The following is a 17,168-nucleotide window of genomic DNA, read 5'->3' as shown; positions in this document are numbered from 1 at the left end:
TTTGAGAAGATGGAAGAGTGGATGAAAAGGGTGGAGGAGAAAGTTGATAGGGTGGCGGAGAAAGTTGGTAGGGTGGAGGAGGAAGTTGGTGGGATATTGAAAGTGGTTGAAGTGCAACCTGAGCATAAAAGAAAGAGTTGAAAGAGTAAGCACGTAAAATCTCCTTACATGGTAGTAACATATGGAAAAAAGAGGAAAACGAAGAAAAAAATGAGGAAGTCCATGAAAGTGGAGAAGCAAAAATGGAGGAGGGTAAGGAGGAAGGCGAAGGAAGTGGGGAAGTAAAAATGGAGGGTGAGAAGGGACGCGGAGGAAGTGGGGAAGTGAAAATGGAGGAAGGTGAGGAAGAAGGCAGAGGAAGTGGGCAAATGAAAACAGAGGAGTTAAAGGTCAATTTGTATAGGCCAATAGATGAGGAAAAGAAAAAACTATTCTATGCCTATTACAATGATTCTGGAAGTGATGGGCGTGTGAAGTGCAAGACCGAGAAGTATATCTAGGAGTGGTTTGAAAAGATGTTGACAACGGACAGATGACTTGACAACTCGATGAGGTATTGTATACTGAATCGCTTAAGCGATCATTTGTTTTTTTTTTTTTTTTTTTTTGGTTGAGGAGGTCACTTAAGCAATCTGTTTTGTTTTAAGAGATCACTTAAGGAAAAACCATTGAGGTATTTAAATAGACACTTATCATATTGTTTTTATTTGATGTAGCACACTGATGAGGTATTGACACTTATGAGGTTGCGACAGAGCAATAATGGTGATATTTTGTATCCACACTGTGTCATCACTGATGTGGCCTTTGGCCAAAGCCTAGTAACTACATATGACATGTTAATGAAAAAGGCCAATGGTAGAGGTGTAACAAGAGGAGGCAAATGGAAAAGAATGGCCACAAAGGACTTTGACGATGTCCTTGATAATTTTTGGTTTAATGAAAGGATAATGCAGTATGTACGGGGGGAAAGGCCCAAATATGGCAATAGTAGGGCAAGAGTTAAAAGAGTATACTGCATCGTGTGTTAATAATTGACCGGATTCACGCAGCGAAAAAACGTAATATTTAAAACGAATCGATGAATTACACAAACCAAGATCTGAGTACAGATAATAACGTTTTCATGCATAAACTGAAACGTAAATAAAACTGTATTAAAAACAAATCCATACAAGGATTTAGTTCATACTGATGTTTGGAGGCTCCTCTGAATATCTCTGATTTCGGACATGAATACTATTCACTGGTTACTGTTCACCATCTATTGTTCACTGTCTACTGTTCACCATCTATTGTTCACTGTCTACTGTTCACCATCTATTGTTCACTGTCTACTGTTCAAGTGATTCTTTGCTAATCGATCCAATGTAGGATTGCACTCACTGAAGTCCACACGAAGATAATCCGAAGAACAGGTAATTGTTTTGCTAGAACAATTGCGGGCATCAAGAATCAAGAACAATAAAAATTGAAAAATTTTCTTCTTCACTTGAAGAAGAAAACGTGAGAGAGAAAGAATCTTTTGGGTGGCTAGGGTTTTAATTGAATGAATAATTCTATTTGTTTTAATTTTAAGTTGCACTTATATAGTGCAACAATTAAAACCTTATTCCACATAGGAATAGCCATAGGTTCCAACCCTAGTTCACCCTTGCAATCAAACACACTCTTTATGATATTTTAATTAATTAATTATTATAACTAAAATCAATTAATTTATATAATAATATATTAACATTTAATTAATAATAATAATTCATTTAAATATATATACATAGATATATTTAAACATAATCTCACTAATTTAATTTTAATATTAAAATTAAATACAGGCAACAATCTTAGCAAATTTAATTGCACTGTGAGATTACCAAAATACAATTTTATCCTTAAAGACGAAAAACCCTTCTCACAAATTGATTCTTAAATTATGTTCTAAGTGTGTAACCCGTAGGTTCCTCATCATATCGGCAGTGTATAGTATTACGATTAACACCAATTAATCGTCTCACTACACAGAGACTAAGATTGGCCCCTAGCAAGGCATTATGGCCACTTGATAGATTCAGATTCAGCGAAATCGCAGCTTGTTAATGGTAAGGTTACCGTGCAATCCAATCATTTCATCATCAGTTATCTCATCGAGACTGAGGTACAAAAATAGTGTCAACCTTAGTTATCCTCGATATCTTTGTATTCAATTACTAGACCAATGACCGAAATAATAAATTGGATTAAGCAGTAACTCAATCCCACTGTGGCCACAGATTTATTGTCATTGTCATTTACTGAATTACCCAGTGAGATAACTTCTCCCGTACCTAAAAGTGATGAATCCTTTGTCGATCCATCATAGTCTCGATACGCTTCTCAATGTAGCCAATTACTATCGTATTGATAGCTCTGAATAGAACTACGTGGGCTAGTGTCAAACTACACCAATTGGTGCACAAGGTGCTCCGGTGATCTCAAGTATAAGGATCACATGCACCACCATCCGTTAGAGGATTTATTCCATAGACGTTGGGGTTACCACCCATATGGAATCCTCTGGTGGGTTTGTCCAGTGAACTTGCCTCTAGCAAGCACCCATGCATTGCACTAGGTTGTCAGCAAACAACCTTGACAAGTGAGATCAGTCACTGCCTTTCGACAGGGTCATTCAACACTATGATAGCCTTACCATATTATCTATGTCCTTGGTCAGAATAATACTAGGGCTACGGACGTTTCTAGAATGGCCACCATATGTGATCATACGGTTCTCACTATCAAGATTTGAAACACTTGATACCTTCATCACGGTTCTACCATCCTAATGACATATATAATTACATATACGATATAGAAGAATATGCCTTTTATTGATAAATAAACATTTATTATAGAGTCAATTTTAAAATAATTGATTGGCTCTAGGGCACTTACTCTAACAATCTCCCACTTGCACTATAGCCAATCATTCATGTATTTAATACTGAATGACCTTAAGGGGGCATTTGGTTGCGGGTTAAATGGGATTACTAGGGTTAAGTCATCTTATATTATTTGATTACCATGTTTGGTTTGTCAAGTAATATAAGATTCCGGTAATCTTCAAATACCAATAGTGGCTACTGTTGATAATATTGAAGGTAATCTGATTACCTCCATTTTCTTAGGTATTATAAGATTACTTGGGTAATCTTTTTTTTTTTTTATAATTCTCTCCCTTATTAATAAAATTTTAGGACAATAATGCCCTTATTTTTAAATTTATTTGCATAAATCTTGCTTTTACTATTTCACCCCATTTAATTAATTTTTTTGACAAAATTACCCCTGAAATCAAAACAAATTTAAGCTTATCCAACCCACCACCCCCACCCACCTGCTGCCGCCAGCCAAACCAATGTCGGCCAACCCGAAAAGTCACCGGAAGTCACTAGAGTCGCTGTGAGTAGCCCACTGTGATCGGGATGCCCCGATATGGCTGAAAACAACCATATCAGGCCAGATTTGGTCAGAAATGGCCAGATCTATTCTGGCCATTTCTGGCCAGATTGATGGGTCTAGCCGTTAACAGCCATATTGGAGCCTCATGGTGATGGTGAGCTACTCACTGTGACTTTCAAAGACTTTTGGGGGTGGTTTGCGGTGGCGGCAGGCGACGGTAGGGGGTGGGGGTGATTTTGTCATAAATTAAAGTTTTATATAAGCGGGGGTGTATTAGCTAAATCTGAAATATTGGGGGTTAAAAAAATTATTCAAAAATTAATAATAAAAAAAATATTATATTAATATTTAAAAAGAGGGCAATTTTGTAATTTAAATAATATACCCACCAATTTATTCCGCTAAACCAAACATATTACTATAACATACCCACCAATTTATTCTCTCTAACCAAATATATTACTATAACATACCCACCAACTAACCAAATACATTTTTCTAAGGATTCCCAGTAATCTTAAAAATAATATAAGATTCCAGCAATCCAACGTTTCCTGAACCAAACGCCCCCTAAGTGTTTTTCATGCTTCTGCTGCGACAAAGGCTTCGTTAGTGGATCGGTGAGATTGTCATCAGTATGCACTTTACTGATCTGTATATCTTTCCTCTCAATCATTTCTCTAATGAGATGAAAACGTTTGAGTATGTGTCTAGACTTCTGGTGAGACCTTGGTTCCTTTGCTTAAGCTATTGCTCCATTGTTGTCGCAATAGACATCTATTGGATCAACAATCGTGGAAAACAATGACGAACTTCTTAACCTAGACTGCCTCCTTGCCTGCATCGGATAATGCAATATACTCAGCCTCCATTGTAAAGTCCGCTATAGTGCTTTGCTTGGAGCTCTTCCAGCTCACTTCACCCCCATTGAGACAAAATACAAACCCTGATTGCGATCGATAATCATTTTTATCCATTTGAAAACTAGCATCACTGTATCCTCTTACAGTGAGCTCATCTTCCCCTCCATAAACCAAGAACATGTCCGTAGTCCTCTTCAGGTACTTAAGGATGTTCTTGACAACTATCCAGTGATGCTCACCTGGATACGATTGATATCTACTACAAGTGCTTAACGCACATGAGACATCAATCCGAGTACATAATATGGCATACATGATGGATCCAATTGTTGACGCATATGGGATCCTCTTCATTATATCTCTCACATCGTGTGTTTTAGGACACATATCCTTAGAGAGATAAACACCATGTGACATCGGAAGAAATCCCTTCTTGGATTCTTCCATACTGAATCTCTTTAGTACCTTGTCAATGTATGTACTCTGACTTAGGCCAAGTAACCTACGTGATCTATCTCGGTAGATCTTTATTCTGAAGATGTAGGCTGCTTCTTCTAAGTCTTTCATGGAGAAGCACTTGGATAACCAAATCTTTACCGACTGCAAGTTCGGTATATTATTCCCGATCAAAAGTATGTCATCGACATACAACACTAGGAAAACCACTGCGCTCCTACTCACTTTCTTGTAAACACAGGGCTCACTTTGTTCTTGATAAAACCGAATTCTTTTACAGCTTTATTGAAACGAATGTTCCTATTCTTTGAAGCTTGCTTGAGTCCATAAATGGATCTTTGCAACTTGCATACCTTAACAGCTTGACTATCAAGAACGAAACCATCGGGTTGTGTCATATACACGTCCTCTTCAAGGTTTCTATTCAGGAAAGCCGTTTTGACATCCATTTGCTAAATCTCATAATCATGGTATGCTGCAATCGCAAGCATAATCCAGATGGATTTAATCATGGAAACTGGCGAAAAGATTTCTTCATAGTCAGTACCATGAATTTGTTTGAAACCTTTGGCAACCAATCGTGCCTTATAAGTGTGCACCTTGCCATCCATGTCAGTCTTCTTCTTGAAGACCTATTTACACCCTATGGGTTTTACCCCTTCAGGTGGTTCCACCAAAGACCATACTTGGTTCTGGTACATGGAGTCTATCTCAGATTTCATGGCTTCAATCCATTTAACGGAATCTGGATTTGATATAACATCTTCATAGGTTCTGGGTTTATTGTCTTGGTAGACTAGTACGTCACCATGTTGAGTCATGAGAAAACCATATCTCACGGGCTCATGACGTACTCTCCCAAATTTACGTAGCTCTTGTGCTACCTGAGGTGGTTCACTTTAATCTACAAGTTATGGAGTAACATCTTCCCGATGTTCAACCACTTCTTGTGGCATATCATCCCGTCCTTCATCTAATGTATCTTGTCGTGCTAGAACTTCATCGAGTTTTCTTCCACTAGTACTTTTTAGGAAAAAAAATCCTTTTCTAGGAAGACACCAGTATAAGCAAAAAAAGGTTTTGTGCTCTTCTAGACGGTAGAAATAGTATCCTTTGGTCTCCTCAGGATACCCCACAAATACACTTTTGCAAGATTTCGAGCCCAGCTTGTTTGAAGTCAATTTCTTGACATAAGCTTTGCAACCCCAAATCCTTAGATAAGACAAGTTGGGCTTTCCCCCACTCCATTATTCATACGGAGTCTTATCTACAGACCTTGGCAGTACACGGTCTAGGCGTGAGTCGTAGTCTCTAGGGCATAACCCTAGAATTATGTGGGTAGATCACAAAAACCTCATGATGGACCTAACTCCCACATTCCTTCAGGTATGTTTAACTCAACGTGCCACATTTAGCGTAGTTGTGACTTTGAGAATATTCTTATTATCTATTTTGAAAACATATTATTATGAAACAGTTCCATAGATTATTATTTATACTAAAAGACAACAATCCATTAGTAAAGCAATATTCTTACTTGTCCAAAGTAGACACAGAAAAATTATTTCTAGAAACTAAATGAATATCATAACAATCCACAAGTTCCAAGTAACAAGTCTATAGGAAAAATCAGACAGTAAGATCCTACAGCTAATACAGCATCATGTGCTCTATCTCTAACTAGTAGGTCCACATTTCCCTCGGCAAGCAATCTACTCTACTGTAGTCCCTGCACATTAGAACAAATGTGAGTACCACATCCTGCGTCAATGACCGAAGATGTTGACGGGAAAAGTTAATCTCAATCAAGAACATACTTGACAAAGAAGTAACATTCTTCTTCTTTTTTGCCAGAAAACCTTGCAATGTTTCCTCTGGTGGTTGGGATTCCCAAATTAAGGACAACGCCCTTTCTATCTATAGTAGTTCCTTCCAATGACTTCTGAGTCCTTACCTTCTCACTTGAGTTGGCTTTATCCAATGTCAATGTTTTTTACATTCTCATGCTTGACTCAGTAGCATTCAACATATCCAGAAGCTCGGAAAGAGTATTCTTCTTATCATCCTCAGTGAAGTCATAGACAAATTGAGAGTAAGAATCTAACAAAGACTGTAATATTAGGTCTATTGCTAAACCATCATTAAGTCTGCATCCCAAAATCTCAAGCCTGTTCATATAATCGGTCAAATTGAGTATATGATCACCAATTTTGGTACCCTCTTCCATCCTACATCTGAATAATGACTGAGACACCATATGCTTCTCATTTCTTTGAAGAAAATGAAGAATAGAAGCCAAGTCCATTTTCTGGCACTACTGTCGCAGTAATGGTGTCATTGATGCAAGCACAATGTATCTAGCCATTTTTGCTTTCGCATCATGTGTATGCTTCACATATATACCCAGTCTCATGGATAAAACTATTAGCAAACTCTGGTGACAAAGCCTGCTCGATGGTGTATAATCTATCGCTTGACTGGAGTATATCGTTTATACTTCTATACCAATCAATAAAATTCTCACCATTCTATTTCTCTCCCAGTTCAATGATTTCTTGTAATGATGTTGGGATCATTTTGCTCAATTAAGTAAAACTACAAGTGCATAACAAAGCAAAATTATTATCATGTTTATTTTTATTTAATAAGGCCTTTTATTAAATAATCGCTCCCACTATTTTCCTCAAGCCAATAGCCCTCACTATTAACTTGGGAAAGCCCGTTGGCTTTCCCAATGGACTGAGATCCCATCTAGCCCATTTCAAACCTTCGCTTTGATGAACAAGCCAAAATGGGTTGGTTAGGTAGGCCAACAAACTTAATCCACACCAGTTGATAGCTCCCACTACCAACCTCAAATGTGAAGCAAGCCAACAAGTCAATCACACAATACGATGACCGAAGCCATTGTCCTCAAGTGTGATTCTCAGTATTAGTAGAGTGGTCACTACATGTCGCCACGTACACATAACGAGTGTACTTTTCTACTATGCCTATGACGTGTTTATCAACCTTCGCTTTGGCGAACAAGCAAAACTATCATTTTACGTCAACCCATCACCATTAAGGAAAACTACAATGAATTTTCACCTCCCACTGGTAGAAGTGTACCCTTCACTTTGGCAAACAAGGTTCCGATGAATAGTGGTTTGATTAAAACCATGGTGATGGAAGACATACGTGACTTAATATACTTAAGTTGAGGGCTTTATTTAATGTCTCACCAGATTATTATCTTTGTTAGAATGTCATTGTTTGGCATATTATTGAACATTCAACGTTAGCATGCATTCTAAACAAAATAAATTGTGCCGATACATGGCCCACTAAAACCGATTTCCTCAAGCCTAAAGGAATCAATGGGTCAACCTAGGGGTTTAAAAGTAAATCTTGGGTCTTCAAGCTATTCCTCTTCATAGCTCCTTCGTTTCTTCTTCACGATCATTACAAAGTATTTTATAATAAAAACCTTATTCTAATTTACATCGATAAAATAGAAACCTCGCGTTACATACGAGGGGAGTAAGATGAGAAGAATAAATACATGGAGATATAAGAGAGAGAGGCAAGACACGTAGGTCCTATTTCTTTATGAAATTACAAGCAAACCCAAAATTACAAAAACATACCAAAGGTCCAAGGCTCATTACTGGGCACCATGCAATTTCAAACAAAAACATTGCATACATCCAAAATTAACATTTTGAATTTGGGTGGGTGGAATTATTAAATTACCCTTTTTACATGTGTAGAATTATTATTGGCTTTATAGGTTCAAAAAATGCAATTTGGCCCTTGTGCGAAAGACAGAAAAGCAAAACGGAACAGTAGCTTTCTTACCGCAGCGAAGACATTTATTCACCGCGGCGAAGTTCATACACACATGGTTGCTACGGCAAAATTTTATTTCGCCGCGGCAAACATCATAAATTTCCAGAAAACATAAAACGTTCCAGAGAATTTTATGCCGCGGCGAAGTTTTGTTTTTCCACAGCCAGATCTACTTTTTCGGTAGGTGGCTGTGGCGAAGGATTATTTCACGGTAGCCATATTCACTTTTTGCATTTCGCCGCGATAAAGTGTTATTTCGCTGTGGCTAACCCCGCAAAACAATGAATCGCACAGTAACCCTTTTTGCAGTTTTTCACATAATAGTATGGATCCAAATCGAATCGAATGTATAAGCATTCGACCAAGACATCAACCAACCAAAAATAACTCATCAACACATCATTAGTAAATTGATCAATTAAACAAAATTTTACAGATTTAAAAACAATCAATTTATGCATCAACATGTTATCAATCAACGATTAAACATTATAATCTAGTACCCGAGGCTCTGATACCATTGTTAGTAATTGATCGCATTCGCGCAACGGAAAAACGTAATATTTAAAACAAATCGATCAATTACACGAACCAAGATTCGAGTACAGATTATAATGTTTTCATGCATAAATTGAAACGTAAATAAAACTGTATTAAAAACAACTCCATACAAGGATTTAGTTCATATCGATGTTTGGAGGCTCCTCCGAAGATCTCTGATTTCAGACATGAACATTGTTCACCAATTACTATTCACTACCTACTATTCACATGATTCTTCGTTAATCAATCCAATGTAGGATCGCACTCATGGAAGTCCACACGAAGATAATTCGAAGAACTGACAATTGTTTTGCTAGAACAATTGCCGACATCAAGAATCAGGAATAATCAAAATTGAAAAATTTTCTTCTTCACTTGAAGAAGAAAACGTGAGAGAAAGAGAACCTTTTGGGCGGCTAGGGTTTTAACTGAATGAATAATTCTATTTGTTTTAATCATTGTTTTAAAACCCGGCCCAGCCCGACCGGTTGAACCAGTTTAACCGGGACTTAGCAGCTTCAACGGGCCAGGTTTAACTTTTCTGATTCACCCCAAAACCCTAAGATTTGGGAGGATGATCGGCGAACAATCGACGGCCAGAAGGTTAGGGCTTTTGAAGACTAAGTTTCGGTGAATGCAATGGTGGTGACAGCGTTGATTTCCGGTGAGTAAATCGATCGAAAATCGAACAAACGTGGCAGCGGCAACAATGGGATTTTTCTGGCGGTTGGCGAGGCTAACAAGGGTGGGGTGAGGTGGGTTTTGGTCGGGAGGAACAAGGGAGTAATTGCTGGGTGATGGAGAGGCTTGTCGGCGCCGGTGTGGAAGAGATCTGGCCTGGAATATGAAAGATCCAGCATGCATGAAGAGTGGTGGAGATGGAGAATGAAAGCATGAAAGCATGGATTAAAAAAAACGGTTTACATGCAAAGCTTGGATATGAGATTATACCTACTCATTTGCTTTGGATTGATGAAGATTAGCTTCAAAAGGATGAAACCTCTACACTTTAACACCACCTTGAGAGGTTTAGAGAGTGGTCGTGGCTTTTAGAGAGAGTTTTTGGTTTTGCTTTGAGTGAACAATGTGTGTATGAACAAAAATGCAACCTTTGCATTTATATATACTGGGCAATTTTGCAATTATTTATTTTCACTTCAAAGCCCAATAAAATCTATTTTATAAAGGGACCCCATGAATTTATTATGCTACCTTTGAATAATCAATATTATTCAAGGGCCCATGTAAACTAAACTAGTTTACAATGAAAACCCTAAAGTTACCCTTTTACCTTTAACTATTAAAAGGTTATTTTTGTTATCTCATTAATCACACTTTAAGATTTAATCTTAACACTTTAAGATAATAATTAAATATAATAATTATTGCTTGACCATTTTAATCCTTAAAATGTCACAAATAGTTTTCTATGTAACTATTACCATAGAAATCCCGTTATTACCCTCGGAAGGTGCTAGCCCTCTTCGAATAATCATTTCTCTTCTCATCCTTCTCTAACTTCTCAAGGCTATTGGTGTGACCATGTAGGTCCACCGTGGATTAGCCGTGGGCCGGTTCTGGATGAATCCAGAAACCTGTCCGGAGGCCCAACGACTAGGTAAACATCTAGCAATGTGCCATAGTCCCTAAACCTGATGGAAGAAATACTTCATCGAACCCATTTCAGATATACGTACCATGCAGGTAAAGTCCCTCCATTGAGATATCCTAATCGAGTATGGATTCATGGAACGTCAAAATCCTAAACTTGATCTTCACCGAATTATCGATCAATATGTCGAAACTTGTCATCACAAACTTACTTTTGTATGACTAATAATAGACTCTGGCCAGAGATTTAGTTTTCTGACATTTATCGATGTTCGTTAGGAACTCGAATCCGGATGGAGTCAGCGGTACTCCCGATCCTATATTTCCGAGTCAATGGATCCCCTCTTGACCATCGTTCGTTTGCATATGAACAACGCATGACCAAATAGGCTTTATTGTACGAAACATGATTAGTCTCAACTATACACCGTATGAACCATACGCATCCATATCGGATCCGATACAATGTCTCAGGTCAAAGGACTACACGTGCACTGATAACCAAACGATAAATCATTGACTACATGCTTTTCCAAGTGATTTGTCGTTATTCGGTCACGTTCGAAAAACAGTTACCAAACGTTAATCCATACTAATGCCCCAGTGACATGACTATCATCGTCCTCACGTTATATCAACTCATGATATCTTTCGGAAGCATCCGGTATGCCTACTGTGCAATAGTTGCCCAAATTTATATTGCTTCCGTAAGGAACCCTTTTCGATAACTCATTTACCTATTAAAGGATCATCTGGACAATTCATATACATACTTTTTTTAAATGCATGACTGAATAAAGGAAGCAATTACATTATGAATGAAGAACTCTTTCTTCTATTTTTTTGATATATATAGATACAAGACAAAATGCTCCGAAACGACAACACGAATGGTTTCTAGGGCATACACTAATATACAATAACAAACTCCCACTTGCACTAAAGCCATTCGATGTGTTGATCTCATACCCATCTTCTCAAGTGATGGTCCAATTGCTTCAGTGTCATCGCCTTAGTCAGTGGATCAGCTACATTTTCTGCTGAAGGAGTCTTCAGAACAAAATCTCTCCAGCTCCAACGAATTCTCTCAAAATGTGATACTTACGCTGAATGTGTTTGGATTTTTGGTGTGCCCTTGGTTCCTTTGCCGTGCAATGCTCCAGTATTGTCACGAACATGCTTATTGGGTAATGTTCGGAACCACACCAAGTTCAATTACGAACTTTCGCATCCAAATAGCCTCCTTCGCTGCTTCCGAAGCAACAATGTATTCAGCTTCTATAGTGGAGTCAGCTGTGGTTGTCTGTTTGGAACTTTCCAACTAACAGCACCTCCATTACATATAAAAATGTACCCTGACGTAGACTTTCTATCATCAATATCTGATTGGAAGTCAGAATCTGAGTATCCTTGAATGTTTAACTCGGAACATCCATAACTCAGAACTAGATCCAATCCTTAGTTTTCTCAAGTACTTAAGGATCGATTTTACAACCGACCAATGTTTCTCCCCTGGGTTTGACTGATATTGCTCATAACACTTACAGCATAAGCTATATCAGGTCTTGTACATAGCATTGCGTACATTAAGCTACCTACGGCAGACGCATAAGGCACATTACGCATCCGCTGCCGCTCTCATCGGTCTTTGGACCCATCTCCTTAGAAAGATGAAGACCGTGAGTGAAGGGCAAAAGACCTCTCTTAGAGTTCTCCATGCTAAATCTTTTAGCATTTCTCTATGTATAATTTTTGGGATAATCCAATTACCCTTTTCGTCTTATCTCTAATGACACGAATGACAGGACATATGTCGCTTCTCCAAGTCTTTCATCGAGAAGGTTTTGGACAACCAAACCTTAACTCTGTCATCATGCCTATTCATTTCCCATCAAAAGTATGTCATCTACATATAATATAAGAAACGTGATGGCATGATCTTTAACTCTTTGTATACGCAAGGCTCATCCGGATTCTTGAAAAAACCAAAAGATTGATTATGTCGTCAAATCGAATGTTCCAGCTTCTTGAAGCTTGCTTCAATCCATAAATGGATCGATGCAATTTGCATACCTTATGTTTTTCAGTAGAGGATACAAAACCTATCGGGTTTCCATATAGATGTTTTCTCAATAAACCCATTGAGGAAGTGTTTTGACATCCATCTGCCAAATTTCATAATCATGGTTGTGCGATGGCTAGCATATACGGATGGATTTAATCATAGCTACAGGCAAGAAGGTTTCTCATAATCCAATCCTTGTGTTTGAGTATAACCTTTCCACCAGTCGAGCTTTAAAGGTCTCTACCTCCCCATCCTTGCCAACTTTTCTCTTGTAGACCATTACAACCTATAGGAACTATTCCTCACGGTGGATCCACAAGCGACCATACTTGATTGGCATGCATTGATTCTATCTCAGAATCCATTGCTTCTAGCCATTTTCCTGAATCTCTATCCAGTATTGCTTCTTCTAGGATCATCACCATGATTCATACTCCCACTAAGTAAGATTCAAAATCTTGCTCATGTAGGAACCCATATCTCTCTGGAGGTTTCGACATTCTAGAAGCCTTTCATACTGGAACCATAGTATCTGATACTGAGGTTCGCTGAGTGGACGTTCCATTTCAGCATCTCGGTTCTGGCTCTTCGAACTCTTCTTAAGTTCAATATTTCTTCCAACGCCGCCTTCCTCCAAGAACTCGTTCTCGAGGAAGCGTGTATTTCTAATGTCCAAACTCTTGATCACTTGGGAAGTAAAAGCAATCCTAAACTATCTTTAGGATATCCAATGAACCGACCCTTCTCGGATTTAACATCCAGCTTATCAGTTTAACCAATTTAACTAAGCTGGGCAGCCCCAAATTCATAAATCAGACTTGGACGTTTTCCATACCATATCTCATACGGTGTTTTCTGGACAGTTTTAGACGGGACCCTATTAAGGATGTGCACAACGGTTGGAGAGCGTACCCCCAAGAGACATTGGTAAGTCTGTAAAACTCACCATCGATCGTACCATATCCAATAAGGTACGATTTCTCCTTTCAAACACTCCATTAAGCTGGGGTGTATAAGGAGGAGTCAATTGTGAGAGATCCCATTTTCTTTTAAGAACTCTGAAACTCTTTACTCAAGTATCACCCCCACGATCTGATCGTAGTATTTTAATACTCTTTCCAGTTTGATTTTCTACTTCATTCTTGAATTCTCTAAATTTTTCAAAGGATTCAGATTTGTATTTCATTAATACAAATACCCATAGTGACATATCATCTGTAAAGGTAATGAAGTATTCAAATCCTCCCCTAGCTAAAGTACTAAAAGGTCTACACACATCTGTATGTATGAGTTCAAAAGTTTTAGCTCGCTCTCCTTTACTCTTAAAGGGAGACTTGGTCATCTTTCCTTGGAGACATGCTTCACAGGTTGGATAGGGTTCAGAACCCAATGAGTTTAGGATCCCACTTTCTCAAGCTGTATTAATCTTCTCTCTCCTATAGACCCAATCTATGATGCCATAGAATTTTAGGATTGATCAGATCGAGTTCTTTATTAGAAATGGTATTGATTGAAGTATAGTCATTCAATTCTAAGACATACAAACCATTTGTATTCACAAGCTTTACCAACTAAAACATTTCCAAAATGTATTGAACATTCATTTCCATTAAACAGTACATAATAACCTATTTACACAAAGCAGAAATAGAAATGATGTTTCTAGTGGCTTTTTCAAAGTACAATACTTTAACAAATTCAAAACATGTCCTGAAGGTAGTCTTAGTGGGCAGTCTCCATGGCCTCAGCTGCAACTCGTGCCCCATTTGCCATCCTCAAAATGATCTCGCCCTTTGTCACCTCAGAACTATTCTGAAGTACCTGCAAAGACATACAAACATGTGATGTGTGTTGCTGAATCTAATACCAGGAATGACTATCGAATTAACACTTAATTCATATCAATCATAAGACATTGGTTCGTACCTACTTTTCCTTTGCCTTTCTCAGACTGTTCAGGTATGAGGACAGTTCCTGTTCCAGTGTCCATCTGTTCCACAGTGGAAACATTTTCCCTTTGCATCGGCCTTCTCTACCTTTGCCCTAGCTTCTTGAAGCTCTTATTCTTGGGTCTAACTTGGACCTCTCTTGGTAGCACTTTGGGCTTTTATTGGCCTGCTAGTAGAGGCGGCAAAGATATCCTCATGTCCTTTCCCTTTCACATTCTATCTGTGAAATTCTTAAGCTCATTTAGCAGTTCAGAGAGGTTTCTCTCAATCCTATGAGATTGTAGTTAGTTATAAACGGTTTAAATTTGGAGGAAGGGATGTAGAATCAAATTCACTTTGAGGCGGTCTGGCATGACCACCCCATATCCATCCAGTCGATCTAATCCATGATCATTTTAAGAGTATGATCAGTGGAGGTTCCCCTTCCTTAACTTCATGCTAAAGAGGGATGCACACAATTCATACTCAACCACTCTTGGATTTTCGCTAACAACTCTTGTAGAGCTATGAGGATATCATAAGCATTTGAAACCTCTTCATGCTTAGTTTGAAGTTCTCTATCATGGAGGCTAACATGTAATTTTAGCCCTCCTACTATCCTCTCTCACTTTCAAGAGCATCAAGCTCAGCTTGTGGAGCATCCGGTCCAATATCAAGTGGAAGAGGGGCTTCTAGGACATAAGCAATTCTTTCAAAATCTAGAACAATTCTAAGATTTCTTAGCCAATCTTTTAGGTTGGGTCGGTTAACATGTTATTGTCCATTATCCTTAGGAGAACATTGTTGGCATTTTTCGATTATTTATCACAAAGATGAAACTGCAAAGAAAAGTAATTTTATTAGTGTCTTGTAATCTTTTAAACCTTTTAATGCATAATCAAATTAGCTCCCACTATTTTATTCGAGTCCTACACTCCCTAAATAGGATCCGAAAATTTTCGTTGGATTAAATTTCTTAGTGGGGAATCAATTTCTTATCAAATTCAATTAACCTCACAAATAGAAATCTTGGTTAATAAGTCTAATAAGTAGGAAACTCTTTCTTTTTATATCACTATATAAGGTTGATTATATTCCTTGTCCTAGCTTCGGATACCTCACATAATAGAATTCTTGGTACCCTAGGCTAGTTAAATCCGAACCATGTGCTTTCTTAGGATGGCATTTTATCATGTCCTCACATAATAGAATCTGGTCAAGGTGAAAATATCCATCCAAGAACAAGATCAACTTAATTCTATGATATAAAGATTGTATCCCTCATAATAGAAATCTTGGGATATTAAAATTTATATCAAAGAATTTAGTTATCCCACATGGGAGACTTGGATTTAATAATTTTAAGTTGGGGAGATTTAGGTTTAACCTTTAGTAATTCATTTTAGTATGCCATGTTTAATTATCCATCATACATATCACATATATGCATAAATTAAAGCAGTGGGTTGACCATGGGGCTTTTCGAAAATACATCTAAAGACAAACTATTTCCCTAATATATATCTCGATTGGATCATCATCGGATGTTCTTCGGTCCGTCTAGCCGATTCCATACATATTGGATCTTGGCACGCAGGCCCGATTAAAATAAATAAATAAAATTTAATTATTACAAGCATTTAATAAAAGAATATTACAACACTTTTGAATATTTTGAAAACCAAATGGTGCCCATGATCAACCCTCTAATAAATTTCATTCATCACATAAAAAATATTAAACATTCATACAAATATAATAAACAATTATTTAAAGGCATGAATATAAATATATAAATATATTTCATATATTAATAGATATTTATATATATTCATGTGGTAATTTATTATAACTTTGGGCCATGCAACAATTACACATTTTATAGGAATCATTACACAAACACTTTGTCATATTCCACCCAAAGATATACTATTTAATTGTTAGCATCATTTCAATACTTTTCACAAAAGTCATGCATGGCATAGATAAGTGGGTTTTATTACTCCAAGAGTAATCATTCTATGACACAAGTTACTTTTAACTAAAGTAATACTTTTTATGACATATTTATCTTTTCAAAGACAATCATGCCATCTTGCATCATCGTTTTTGAAACCATTCAAACAACCAAATTATTACATTTCAAAAATATAATAATTTATGCCATGCAATGATGCATTATAAGATAATTTAACAAATTAAACATCCTACATTAATTTACCACAATCATATATATCATAATATTCATGAATGAATAATCCAAACTTTATGTAACATCAAATTCCCCCAAACACTGCAACATTTGCATACACTTCATGCAAAAATATACTTTAATCAAATTAAGATAACACATTAGCATTGCAAAGCATAAACATTTAATCAAAGTAATGGAAATGAACATGCATGAACATTTTTCTAAATGAATCATCATGC

Source organism: Pistacia vera, unplaced genomic scaffold (genome assembly GCF_008641045.1).
Source record: "Pistacia vera cultivar Batoury unplaced genomic scaffold, PisVer_v2 Contig426, whole genome shotgun sequence".
Classification (NCBI taxonomy): Eukaryota; Viridiplantae; Streptophyta; class Magnoliopsida; order Sapindales; family Anacardiaceae; genus Pistacia; species Pistacia vera.
This window is presented reverse-complemented; position numbering follows the sequence as displayed.